At 36.1% G+C, this 13,574-nt stretch overlaps 1 non-coding gene across 1 annotated transcript; it reads right to left on the bottom strand.

Moving 5' to 3' along the window:
• Positions 1-2,229: 2,229 nt before the first annotated feature.
• LOC145135236 (small nucleolar RNA R71) lies at positions 2,230-2,336 on the bottom strand. The gene has a single exon (XR_013719697.1). It is a non-coding gene; the product is annotated as a small nucleolar RNA R71 (small nucleolar RNA).
• Between the last annotated feature and the right edge of the window lie 11,238 nt (positions 2,337-13,574).

Below are 13,574 nucleotides of genomic sequence, written 5' to 3'. Positions count from 1 at the left end.
GGTGATTTGCATAGATAAATGGTACTTATAAGATTAAATTACATTTTGCAGCTAAAAGAAGTCATCTTGAAGAATAAGGACTAAAAGTGATAAGGATTGGAACTATGCAGGTTAAAAGCTTAAAAGATGAAGAATTCAGCAAAAAGTCACTCTCACGACGTGAGGATTAGTGTCTCACGACGTGAGCATGGAGGTTCTAGAAGATAAACATCCGGAAGCAAGAATTTGTGTTGGATATGGATTAATATCGAGCTCACGACGTGAGTAGGGTTAATTCAAAAAAATATAAATACCTTTAATGCACACGGATTTTGGAGGTTGGCTGGACAAAAATAGAGTTTCCAGAGACGTTTTTAAGAAGAAAAGAAGGAAGAAACCAAGGAGGAAGAAGAAGAACATATTTTATTTATAGTTTGGTACATTACTATGTCTTTAACTATGAAGTCTACTTGTTTGATTGCTTCTATGAGTAGCTAAATCTAGCTACTTCTGTTAGCTAGATGAAGCTGGAACTCGTGGTTTGGTTCTGTTAATATAGACTTTTCTGGTTGGTTAACGACTTGTAGTGATTGTTTATACCTAGCATGCTTAATTTGATACTAGATTGCTTTAATTCATATTCTGTGTAGTTTAGTGACCATTAATCTGCATGAATTTGATTACCTATTAATTTAGTGACCATTAGATTATTAGAGCTAAGATCGAACCAATCTTAGATAATTAATTCAAGTATTGAATTTGGCTGTGCTGGAGAACTCATATTATGACCATAATTGTGTTTGTTAACTCAGTCTTTCATAGCTCCAATCATATCTAATAATTTATTATGTGTTAAATTATGTATGACCATGCATAGTTCTACATGAATTAATTCAATATTAGTAAATTTTGTCTTGAATTGCTAATAATATAATATTTGGTAACCAACCGGAATTGTCATAATTAATAGCTAAACCATTGAGGGAAAGTGGATTCAAACTAACAAAAGTGTTTTGAATATTTGATTGAATAGTTGTTGAGTAATTAAGTTTTTCTAAACTTGCAAAATTAGATAAAAACCCTTTTACTTTTGCTAGAATTTTAGGTTAATTTAATAGTAAGTAGGTTAAATAATTAATCTCGTTCCCTGAGATCGATACCCGACTTTTGTGCTATACTATTTGCGAAAGGGTACACTGCCCTGGGTCAAATAGATTGAAAAATAGTAGGTAAAATTAGGTGTAGCTATTTGCACGCATCAAGTTTTTGGCGCCGTTGCCGGGGAACGGTTTATTTGATTGTTGATTTATTTGCTTTAGGTTAATCGATCCTTTTTGTGGGGTAAAACCTGTAAAAAGTTAAGTTTCTACATTAGTTTTTTGTTTCAGTGCTGAACTCACGACGTGAGCCCAGTCATTTTACGTTTTTTCGTTTTTCGTTTCTGTTTAGATTTTTTGCGACAACACGAGGTGGTGCGTTTTACCACGTCATGGTGACCAGTCAGTAGACGATTTTTATTTAGTTTTTGTTCAGATTTACACTTTTATTTTCGCTTTATTGTAGTAGTTCATGACCATAGGTTCCAACACACCTTTGGTAGCACCGCTTGAAGATCCAGAGTCGGCCCTTTTCAAAAAGACGGAAAAAAACGTTGAAGAAAACCAACCATCAAAGAAGTCGTCTTTGAAAGACCTTAAATCAGTTTTTGGAAAGAAGAAGGGGAAGAACGTAGGAGAGTCAACCAATCAACAGAAGGACAAGAGCAAGTTAGAAAGCTTTGAACAAAATCCTAATCCAAAAGATACCGAATACGAGACTGAACCCGAGTTTGAAGAAAGAGATTTTGAAAATGATCCTAGGAACGAGATGGCAAACATTGCTAATATGTTCATGGAGGCATACAAGAAGAGAATCCGAGAGGACACCGGTCTCGGTTTAGTACAACCCGTAATTGCCGCCGCTGCAACATTCGAGTTGAAAGGAAACATTCTTACTGCACTTAAGGACGTACCATTTTCTGGGAAGGATCATGAGGATGCTAATAAACACCTAGATGAGGTTAATGACATTGCAGACTATTTCAATGTCCCGAATGTTCCTAGAGAGACAGTTTTGCTAAGGATGCTTCCCGTGACTTTTAGGGGAGCTGCAAAAGATTGGTTGAAGGCACTTCCACCCGGTGCAATTACTACTTGGTCACAAATGTGTGAGCAATTCCTAGAACAATTCTGCCCACCATCAAAGATATCTAAACTCAAGAAGGCAATAGCCAACTTTGAGCAACAACCGGGTGAGTTGTTTTATGAGGCATGGGAGCGCTATAAAGGGTTACTAAGAAACTGCCCTCATAATGACCTTAACATACAACAAGAAGTGTCTATCTTTTATGACAGGGTGGATGTCATGACGAGGCAACTCCTTGATTCTCAAGGACCACTTAAGAAGAAAAATCCGGCTGAAATTAAGGAGTTAATTGAAGAATTCTAGAAGCATTCTCGTGGGTACCACAATCCAAGACATGATGGAGTAAAATGAATTGGAGGAGGAAATTCTGAAGACATAGTTGCTGTACTAGCCATGCTAAATACCATGGACCGAAGAATGACCAAGATGGACCAGTCAATTCATGCGATTAGAGTTGGATGTGAAAGGTGCAATGGTCCACACTTGACCAAGGACTGCCACTTGGATGATAATAGAAATAAAAAGGTGCAAGTTTGCTATTCAAGTGGAGATAAGTATTGTCACAACTGGCATTTTAAGGCTAGGATTTTCTATTCATGAACAAGATAGTTCCTTTTGTAACTATGTAACACTATGATTAAGTGTAACTAAACTTCAATACTAGATCAGTTATACATCCATAAACTTGTTTCAAGTCGAAATCTTCTCGTGTAAACTCTAAACTTAACCCATTAAGCTATATTCATTTGACTTTGGGTTTTAACTCCCATTTCTCGGTTTCAAGCCACTTAATGGACTAAAACTTCCTTATTGGGCCCTAATGGGCCAATAACCTCTCAGATTGGCTCTTTTGAGCTAAACAACCACAATTGGGCCCTAGTTGGGCCGAAATTCAGTAAGCAATAATATTTTGGCCATAAGACCCTTAGTGGGCCGTATTGGGCCGTGAATACCTTTCTTAGGGCATAGTGGGCCCAATACTCCATTTAGCATTCTTTTAGGGCTAAGACACTTTTAATGGGCCTTATTGGGCCAATACCCTCCATAGATCATTTAATGGGCCAAGACCTATATATTTTGGGCCTTTAACACCGAAAACCCTATTGGGCCTAAGGGTTCTCGGTCATAACCCAAACCCAAGCCCAAAAATTTTACTTCCTTCTTCCCTCTACTAATTCTCGGTTTTTATAAAAAAAAAAAAAAAAGATTAATGATGGATTAACTTGTGTTTGACACCTCACCTTTTTTTAGAGGACATCCATGCACTAACCAACACGCAAATACCACCAAATCTTTCCCCCTTTCTCCTCTTTATCTTGGCCGAGACCTCCCCACCTCCCTCCACTCTTCACTTTAAAATTTATTCATTTAATTCCTTTCCTCTCAAGAACACAAGAAAGTTCTTCATCATTCCCTTCGAATTTTCGAAGATTGTGTGTATTAGCTCAAGAAGGTCTTCAAGCATATAAGCTTGGTAAGTTATTTCACATTCAAGTTGTTTAACTCCATCTTATGCTAAGATCTTTCCTCAAAACCACTCTATATTCGTGTTTATGATCCTAGAACTCTCTTAGCTTCGGAAATCTATTCAAAGGAGCAAGCTAGGTCAAAAATCATCTTTCCTTCCTCTTCAAAACCGATCTAACACCAAGGTGAGCTTCATACCCCCTTTTTTTCGAGTTTTACTATCTTTTAGGGGAGAATACAAGCTAGTTTTGTGTTTAATCTTAGTATTTATGCATGTTTGTGTGTATTTTCATGATATGTTGTGTGAATATGTTATGAAACTAGGTTAAACACTCATAATCTCGAAATATCTTCCATTTTTGAAGATATTAGGAAACTAGTTGCTTTATGTAACTCACAATGATGCTTGAAAAGATCAAACTTGTTAAAAGATACTAGAAAACTGAAAGAATCATACAAAGGGGCCATACTTGACATTAAAAATAAACAAAAATGAGTTTTAATGTCACTCACGGTTTTATGGGCCAAAAGTGACATTTTTCATAAAAATGGGCTTTTATTGGATATTCACGGTTTTATGGGCCATAAATGTCAATTTTAACATAAATGGGCTATTATTGTCATTTTCGGTTATATTGGGCCAAAAATGTCATTTTTAACATAAATGGGCCACTATTTGTCATTTTCGGTTATTTTGGGCCAAAAATGTCATTTTTAACATAAATGCGCCATATTTTTCATTTTCGGTTATATTGGGCTGAAAATGTCATTTTTAACATAAGTGGGCCACTATTGTCATTTTCGGTTATTTTGGGCCAAGAATGTCATTTTTAACATAAATGGGCCATAATTGTCATTTTCGGTTATATTGGGCCAAAAATGTCGTTTTTTTAAAATAAATGGGCTTTTATTATCATTTTTGGTATTATTGGGCCACTTATGCACATTTTAGTGAGGCTTGAGCCTTGAAATCACACACATACCAATTGGGCCTCATTTAACAAACTTTATATAGATTGGGCCTTGTCTGCCAACTTCATTCTAATTGGGCCTTTTATGACAAACTTTATGTTAATCGGGCCATTATGTAAAATTCTAATACACTCAAATCATTCACGATACTTTGGGATAACGGCGAGTTTTCCACGATAACATCGAATGTTTTGACACTTTCGATAAAGACAATTATGTTTGTATCGCAAATGGTTGTAGTCAAAATACACTCTCGAAACATTATTTATAGAGTTAAGTAATGGGATCCTCTATTCGCGTAAATTTAGTTAAGGCTCTTGTGAGACACTCATTCACTCGTACCTACCTAGTGTACACCATAAGTCCTGTAGTTATAACCAGAGTCTCCTGGAGGGAGAGCGAGAATTTGTGTATAGATCTATACGGGGTTGACACCCCACACCTGAGCTGCTCGCTACAACTAGACAGACCAGTCTAGGGTGACAAATGTGTTACCGTAACCGACACCTGAAGAACGTCATGACAGGCATATCAGTCAAATCAAGTGTGGTTATAGCGACTCACATAGAGAATAACAAACAAATAAATTTACGGAATACACATACTATACTCATGATACAAAGTACGAACTATACAATTACTATTTACGTTTAAACTTTCACCACTCGGGTCTTAGGGTTAAGACCACTTTTTTCATTATACAAAAAATATAAGATTTTCTGGGAAACTCTCTTTATACATTATCAAACAAGAACACACATGCTTTAATACAAGACTGAAACAAAACTCACAAACTATGTTTACAGAAAATAAAGGATTTCATGGTGTTTACCAACTACTACAAGGCTTTTCATACAAACTTGCTTATGAACTCACCAACATTTTATATGTTGACATTTTTCAAAATAACTTGTACTCTCAGGAACTCGTTAAAACAGGTTGGTCGATAAGGAATGAAGACTTTTGCTGTATTTTTGTTTCTCACCATACTTGATGTTTTGGATGTATTGCTATAAACAAATACAATCATGTAAAACTATGATGGTTGGTATAATTTATGTATGGTGATGATGTTGTCTTTGATTCATTTATATACACTGTGATGATATTACAAGATGAAGTCACCCGTCCCTGGACGTTTCCGCCGTCTGGTTCGGGGTGTGACAAGTATGACGAAAATTAGAGGAAACCCAAGAAGGAGTGGTTACCATATGACGAATATAAGAAGCAGAAGGAAGAAAAATATAGGCAGACTGACCGAGGCTTATACCAAAAAGAACAACCACCTCCTGAAAATAAAGTTGATCTTGAGTCTATGTTACATAGATTTATGGAGGCTTCCGAGAAAAGACACGATGAGACCGATGTAGTGATAAGGAAACATCAAAATATCATGAAGGACCAGCAAGCTTTGCTAAGAAATTACCAAGCATCGATCCAAAATATTGAAGTCCAACTATGTCAACTAACTACTTTTCTACAAGAAAAATTATCTCCAAAGATTTCCGAGACAAAGCCTCCATCGCATGTAATGGTAATAGAAACTGAAGAAGATACCATCTCTAAGTTCCTTGAAGCACTTGAAGGCGATCCAAATCAATCCGGACCAAGCTCGAAGAAGTCACGACTCGAAGAAAATAATGTTGCTGAAACATCGAACTCACGACGTGGGCAGGGTCTGATCAAAAAGATTTTGGTGATGTTCAAGCTTATCGACCACTGCTTCTGTTTCGTTACGAGATCATATTCATCCACTGGAACAAGAGCATTTAAAGTTTATGGAACAAGTGAAGGGTATTTCAATTAATACTCCTTTTATTGAAGCATAGTCTCAAGTTCCTGAATATGCCAAATTCTTGCTAGATATACTTGACACTCACCAACAATTAGAAAGGAATTCCAAGGTAATACTTAGTGAGCAGAGTTCTAAAGTGATTATGGGAGAGTTACCAAAGAAGATGGGAGATCCTGGACGCCTCACTCTTCCATGTGAGTTTGGGAATAATTTGAAGACTTATGCTCTAGCTGATTCTGGAGCTAGCATAAATCTAATGCCTTTTTCGTTCTACCAAAAGCTAAATCTTCCGGATTTGAAGGCTACAAGAATGACAATTCACATGGCTAACCGTTCAGTAACGTATCCTAGAGGCATTGTGGAAGATATTTTGGTAAAAATTGGGAAATTCGTTTATCCAATTGACTTTGTCTTAATGGACATGAAAGAAGACAATAATGTCCCAATAATTCTTGGTCGCCCTCTACCTAATACTGCTCGAGCCTTGTCGACATTCGTGAATCCAAGCTTACTTTGAGAGTTGGAGATGATGAAGCTACTTTTGGAGTAGAAGATGGTTTTCAAGGCAATGATGTTCAAGGTGAAGTCTTCAACATAGATGAAGAGAATGAACTTGAGAAATTGGAAAAGCTTATGGAAGAAGAGATTCAACAAGTCAAACGCACCAAGCCTCGAGCATCAATTCCGACTGTTTTTGAAGTAGTTGCTTATAAAACTCCAACCTCTTGGGTGAGTGAGTAAAGTGAAGACGTGGTATCAAGTGATGAGGACGAAGTTACTTCCAATGAAAAGGGACTAACTATGGATAAGAAGATGGTACCCGTAGAGCAAAAGACCGAAGAAAAAGCAAAACCTCATCTTTTGGAAAATAAGGGAATTAAGAGAAAGCTTGAAGAAAATGATGTGAAAGTTAAAAAAGAAAATTCTAAGAAGGCTTATATTAGACGAGTTCAAGCTTACAAAAGAAGGTGGAAAGAGCAAAATATACAGTTGGTGATGGACACTCCGACAAATTCAACATGAGGCGGCACGGAGTCCGGATCATGACTCCAACAAAAAGAAGCGCTTCTCGGGAGGCAACCCGAGCTTGGTTTGCGATTTCTTTTCGTTTTTGCATTTAGTTAATTTTTTTTGCATTTTTAGTTAATTTTTAGGATAATTAAGCATCAATTCCTTTAATTATTTTAGAAAATGGTGAAAATCAAGTGTGGGGTCTTTTAAAATTGAGTGGTAAAATAAATTAAAATTTTTATAGTAAAATGGACCTTTCATACGAAAAACCTCGACACCACCTCGTGGCCCAAGAGCCCACCTCGTGGTACTTTTGATTAGCCCGAATATTTTCAGGCCAGACCGAACTCACGACATGAGGCCTCACGACGTGAAGCATTTCAAATTCGGGACCACTGATTAAAATGTAGAAGAACATTTTGACTATTCCGATTTTATACCCACAAAGTGAACTCGATTTCTCTGGTCCCCCACGCTTGATTTCGGCAATATCTTCCACAGTCCACATTCTTGCTTACATAATCCCAATTTACGGTAAACAATTCCTACTCTTAGTGCTTTAGTTTAACCGATTCATTTGATTTAGGGGTTAGGGTTTATAATGTGTTTGAATGACGAAATTTATGCCCTAAATATGTGATTTCTCTACTGCATGTTGCCTATATATGTTTAGAATCGACTTGTTAGTAAACCCCAAAAATGATTAGAGTCCGATTTCACTTCCTTATATGGTCGATTAAACTATCGATTACGAACTCACGACGTGAGCTTCAAGCTCACGACGCGAGTCCTGGGTTTTCTGCGATTCTATTTTGCTGATTTAACTAATACATATGAGTATCTTTTTGGTTGTTTCTTGTTTATTTGTTTTTACAGGAAAATGGATTCAAGAAGGTCCAGTGATCAATTTCAAGGACATATATCTACCCGCCACCTGTTGTATCAAATTCCCGTTGACATGCCCGCTAATGTGATCACTATATTCACCAATAAGTTGGGATGGCTTCATAACAGAGAATTTTCCATATCCCCAAGGATTGATTAGGTGCGTTCGGGAGAAGTTGGGTTAATGGAAAGGATGGCTCCGTATTTGACGAAGACTTTATCTGTGGATGGTTTTGCTTTCACCTGTAACGGGTGGAAGAATTTATTTGCCATTAGTGAGCCGGTTTTCCAAGAGCTGTGTGTGGAATTTTTCGCCTCAGTTTCTTTTGAAGATGCCACGGTTGATCCTTTTTACACGCGGGCTTTGGTTTTTCGCCTCGGTGGTGAATGGAGGGAGTGTAGCTTCACAGAATTTTCATGGCGAATGGGGATATATGAGGAACACGAGACATGGTCACCAGCCTTCGAACTTTTCTTGAGATCCGTTGTTCGAGAATATTTTCCAGGTGTATCTGGGTATGATTTTTGGGCCTCAATTGCTAACGGGGCGTTTCATTCGGGTGTTTCGCAGGAGAGTCATATTTGATCCCTGATTCATCGAGTTCTTCACCGTTTGATTACTTTTTCCATCAACCACAAGAGACATGGAGATAAGGTTACAAGTTTGAACTTATTTTTCTTATGGAGTATTGTTATACCAGAAGTCTTTTGCAACATCCCGTATCATTTAGCCAGTTACTTGGGTAGCAAGGCAGCCATTTCTCGAGTCGGTAGACCTATCAATGGGGGGCACTTTATTACTCGCTTGGCGAGATCTTATGGTCTTATTACACCCCAATTGGTTATGACTTTAACACGTAAACTGGGGGATGACCTCTCTATGGGATATTTGGAGTCCATGCGTGTGGTAGTCAACATGGGTTCACATTGGAGCATTCTTATTGATGATTATATGGAGCCACAAGCTCACCCCGAACAGAAGCCACGACCAAGAGGTAGGAGAATTGTGAGAGGACGCGAAGAGAGAGGACAACCGGTGCATCATAATATACCCATGGGAGGAGCTAGTTTTGGAGGAGAAGCTTTGGGTGGTTATTTTGACCAATTATCTTTAAGTATGAATTTGATTGGGGGAACTATGGAAAACATGGTCCGGCTCTTTAACATTGAGCAAGCTCCTCACTTGGGAAATCATTATCCAATATGTCCTACATGGAGTGACTATCGGAGCCAGGGTGGAGATGGAGAAGGAACAAGCGGGGCAAATGAAGAGGAGAATGATGATTAGTTTTTATCCCGTTATTTTTATTTGAGTTTTTTGTCTTGTTTTTTTATTTTGGTGTGTTTGTTTTATTTTGGTTTTTTGTATTATGTATTAAAACTTAGTCTTGATTGTTATGTTTCTTCTTTCCACTTCCTTTGGTTGTTTATTGGCAGAATTTTGTTAGAGAAAAACACGACTAATGTAGATTTAGAGATATGAGAGCTTAAACAAGTTTAGCCGGATATTTAGAGTCAAGAGTTGAGACCCACAATCTTAGATAAGTGTGGGGTTAATCGAGAGAGAAGCAAGTCTAGAGAAGAGTCACGAAATATAGAGGTAAGAAGGGTCTTAATCTGTTAAGACAAAAGTTTGAATTGCACTTATTGAAAGAAGAATTGGCAAAACTGCATTCTGTGAGACCCAGTTCTCACGACGTGAGCACTTATCTCTCACGTCGTGAGCCCGTTATCAACGATTTTCAGAATTCGATTTCATGCGACTTCACGTCATGATCACTATACCTCACGTCGTGAGTCCACAATTTCAACGATATAGAATACCTTTATTACATATTTCTTTCATGGGTCACCATTTCCCTTATTGGAAATATCATGAAGCTGCTAATGACTCATTTTCTCGATCATGCAATGTGGCGTATGCTTTCCCACATTGCCCTATTATACTTTGAAGATTTTTTCTACGCCACATTTTTTGAAGATTCAAGTCTCGTATTCATATATCGCTGGCACATTTCCATATCTCATTTGTTGACGATCCAAGTTCCGTTTTAGAAGATGTCAAGTTCAAGATGTTCGAGTTATCCACACGTGCAGAAATCGATCTCGCCTCTTCTATCCCAGGGGAGTCTGTTCCTTTTTCTCCCTTTTATTGCTTTTAAATTATTTTATGCATACAATGAGTGCATTGTATGTAATAAGTGTGGGGTAGGGGGTCGAAAAAGTAAATTGCTAGGGACTTGAAAATTTTAAGAAATTTAAAAATTTAAAAATAGATTTGAAATAATAATCTAAAAATTGAATCTAGTGATAATTTAAAAAACTTAAGTTGCCAGTGTTTTGTGGGATGATCCGATGAGAGCTCAAATGTTTAATTGAGCCAACATATGTTATGGTATATTTGTGGCTTCCCATTCCTAGTGAAAAGCCATGAGATATGAAAGGTAATCTGGTAGTTTATATGATATAATAAGTTTTGCAGCCTGCACCTGAAATCTATCCAGGAGAGCTTATGTAGCCATTGCACTTAGACTAATATCTTTAACCAATAAGGGTTGAAGTTAAGCTCCCTTGCTTAAGAATGTAGGTTTTGAGCGGAAAAAGTGAGAAATTAAAAAAAAAAAAAGAGGGAGAGAAATTACAAAAAAGTTGTAAAATTTTTGGAGCTATTAAAGTATGAAGATAAAAAGATCAAAATTCAGAAGAATCAAAAAGTTGAAGATACCAAAAATCAAACAAAAAGGTGGTGAATTCAAAGAATTCAAAGATCAAATATTCAAAGAAGTGAAGAATTCAAAAAGAGCTCCATTATGGTATCTAAAGTTGTAATTTCTAGATTATGTATGCTTGGGTAACTTAACCAAAAATACCTCGAGGTTAAGAAAGATTTTTGAGGATTGATTTGGAGGGTTGCAGAAATGAGTGTCATATAAGCTAAGGGGTGAAGGTTCATAAGGATTGTGAGTATTTAGGATCGGGAAGTTATTAAGAGATTTAGACACAAATATGTGCATTGCGGTCTTGGTATAATGACTGAGTTCAAAATGGATTGTTTTATGTGATGCTTGTGATGAAGGTTTGAATTAAAAATAATTAGTTTTGCTTGAGGGAAAGCAAAAGATAAGTGTGCGGTATTTTATATTGCCATATTTATACATATTTTTAGGCAATATTTGAATACATTTTGTTTAAAATTTTGGTTATTTGCATAGATAAATGGTACTTATAAGATTAAATTACATTTTGTAGCTAAAAAAAGTCATCTTGAAGAATAAGGACTAAAAGTGATAAGGATTGGAACTATGCAGGTTAAAAGCTTAAAAGATGAAGAATTCAGCAAAAAGTCACTCTCACAATGTGAGGATTAGTGTCTCACGACGTGAGCATGGAGGTTCTAGAAGATAAACATCCGAAAGCAAGAATTCATGTTGGATACAGATTAATATGGAGCTCACAACATGAGAGGCCTTGCTCACGACGTGAGTAGGGTTAATTCAAAAAATATAAATACCCTTAATACATACGGATTTTGGAGATTGGCTGGACAAAAATAGAGTTTCCAGAGACGTTTTTCAGAAGAAAAGAAGGCAGAAACCAAGGAGGAAGAAGAAGAACATATTTTATTTATGGTTTGGTACATTACTATGTCTTTAATTATGAAGTCTACTTGTTTGATTGCTTCTATGAGTAGCTAAATCTAGCTACTCCTGTTAGCTAGATGAAGCTAAAACTCATGGTTTGGTTATTTTAATATAGACTTTTCTAGTTGGTTAATGGCTTGTGTTGATTGTTTATACCTAGCATGCTTAATTTGATACTAGATTGCTTTAATTCATATTATGTGTAGCTTAGTGACCATTAATCTGCATGAATTTGATTACCTAGTAAGTTAGTGACCATTAGATTATTAGAGCTAAGATCGAACCAATCGTAGATAAGTAATTAAAGTATTGAATTTGGCTGTGCTGGAGAACTCATATTATGACCATAATTGTGTTTGTTAACTCAATCTTTCATAGCTCCAATCATATCTAATAATTGATTCTATGTTAAATTATGTATGACCATGCATAGTTCTACATGAATTAATTCAATATTAGTAAATTTGGACTTGAATTGCTAATAATATAATATTTGGTAACCAACTGGAATTGTCATAATTAATTGCTAAACCATTGAGGGAAAGTGTATTCAAACTAACAGAAGTGTTTTGAATATTTGATTGAATAGTTGTTGAGTAATTAAGTTTGTCTAAACTTGCAAAATTAGATAAAAACCCTTTTACTTTTGCTAGAATTTTAGGTTAATTTAATAGTAAGCAGGTTAAATAATTAATCCTGTTCCCTGAGATCGATACCTGACTTTTGTGCTATAGTGTTTGCGAAAGAGTACACTGCCCTGGGTCAAATAGGTAGTAAAATAGTAGGTAAAATTAGGTGTAGCTATTCCCCGACAACGGCGCCAAAAACTTGATGCATGCAAATAGCTACACCTACCTTTTCCTACTATTTTACTAGCTATTTGACCCAGGGCAGTGTACCCTTTCGCAAATAATATAGCACAAAAGTCGGGTATCGATATCAGGGAACGGGATTAATTATTTAACCTACTTACTATTAAATTAACCTAAAATTTTAGCAAAAATAATAGGGTTATTATCTAATTTTGCAAGTTTAGACAAACTTAATTACTCAACAACTATTCAAAACACTTCTGTTAGTTTAAATCCACTTTCCCTCAATGGTTTAGCTATTAATTATGACAATTCCAGTTGGTTACCAAATATTATATTATTAGCAATTCAAGTCCAAATTTACTAATATTGAATTAATTCCTGTAGAGCTATGCATGGTCATATATAATTTAACACATAATCAATTATTAGATAGGATTGGAGCAATGTAAAATTGAGTTAACAAACACAATTATGGTCATAATATGAGTTCTCCAGAACATCCAAATTCGATACTTTAATTACTTATATAAGATTGGTTCGATCTTAGCTCTAATAATCTAATGGTCACTAAATTACTAGGTAATCAAATTCATGCAGATTAATGGTCACTAAACTACACATAATATAAATTAAAGCAATCTAGTATCAAATTAATCATGCTAGGTATAAACAATCAACACAAGCCATTAACCAACTAGAAAAGTCTATATTTACATAACCAAACCATGAGTTCCAGCTTCATCTAGCTAACAGAATCAGCTAGATTTAGCTACTCATAGAAGCAATCAAACAAGTAGACTTCATAATTAAAGACATAGTAATGTA

Source organism: Lactuca virosa, chromosome 8, assembly GCF_052849685.1.
Source record: "Lactuca virosa cultivar CGN04683 chromosome 8, Lactuca_virosa_CGN04683_v6, whole genome shotgun sequence".
Lineage (NCBI taxonomy): Eukaryota > Viridiplantae > Streptophyta > Magnoliopsida > Asterales > Asteraceae > Lactuca > Lactuca virosa.
This window is presented reverse-complemented; position numbering and strand designations above follow the sequence as displayed.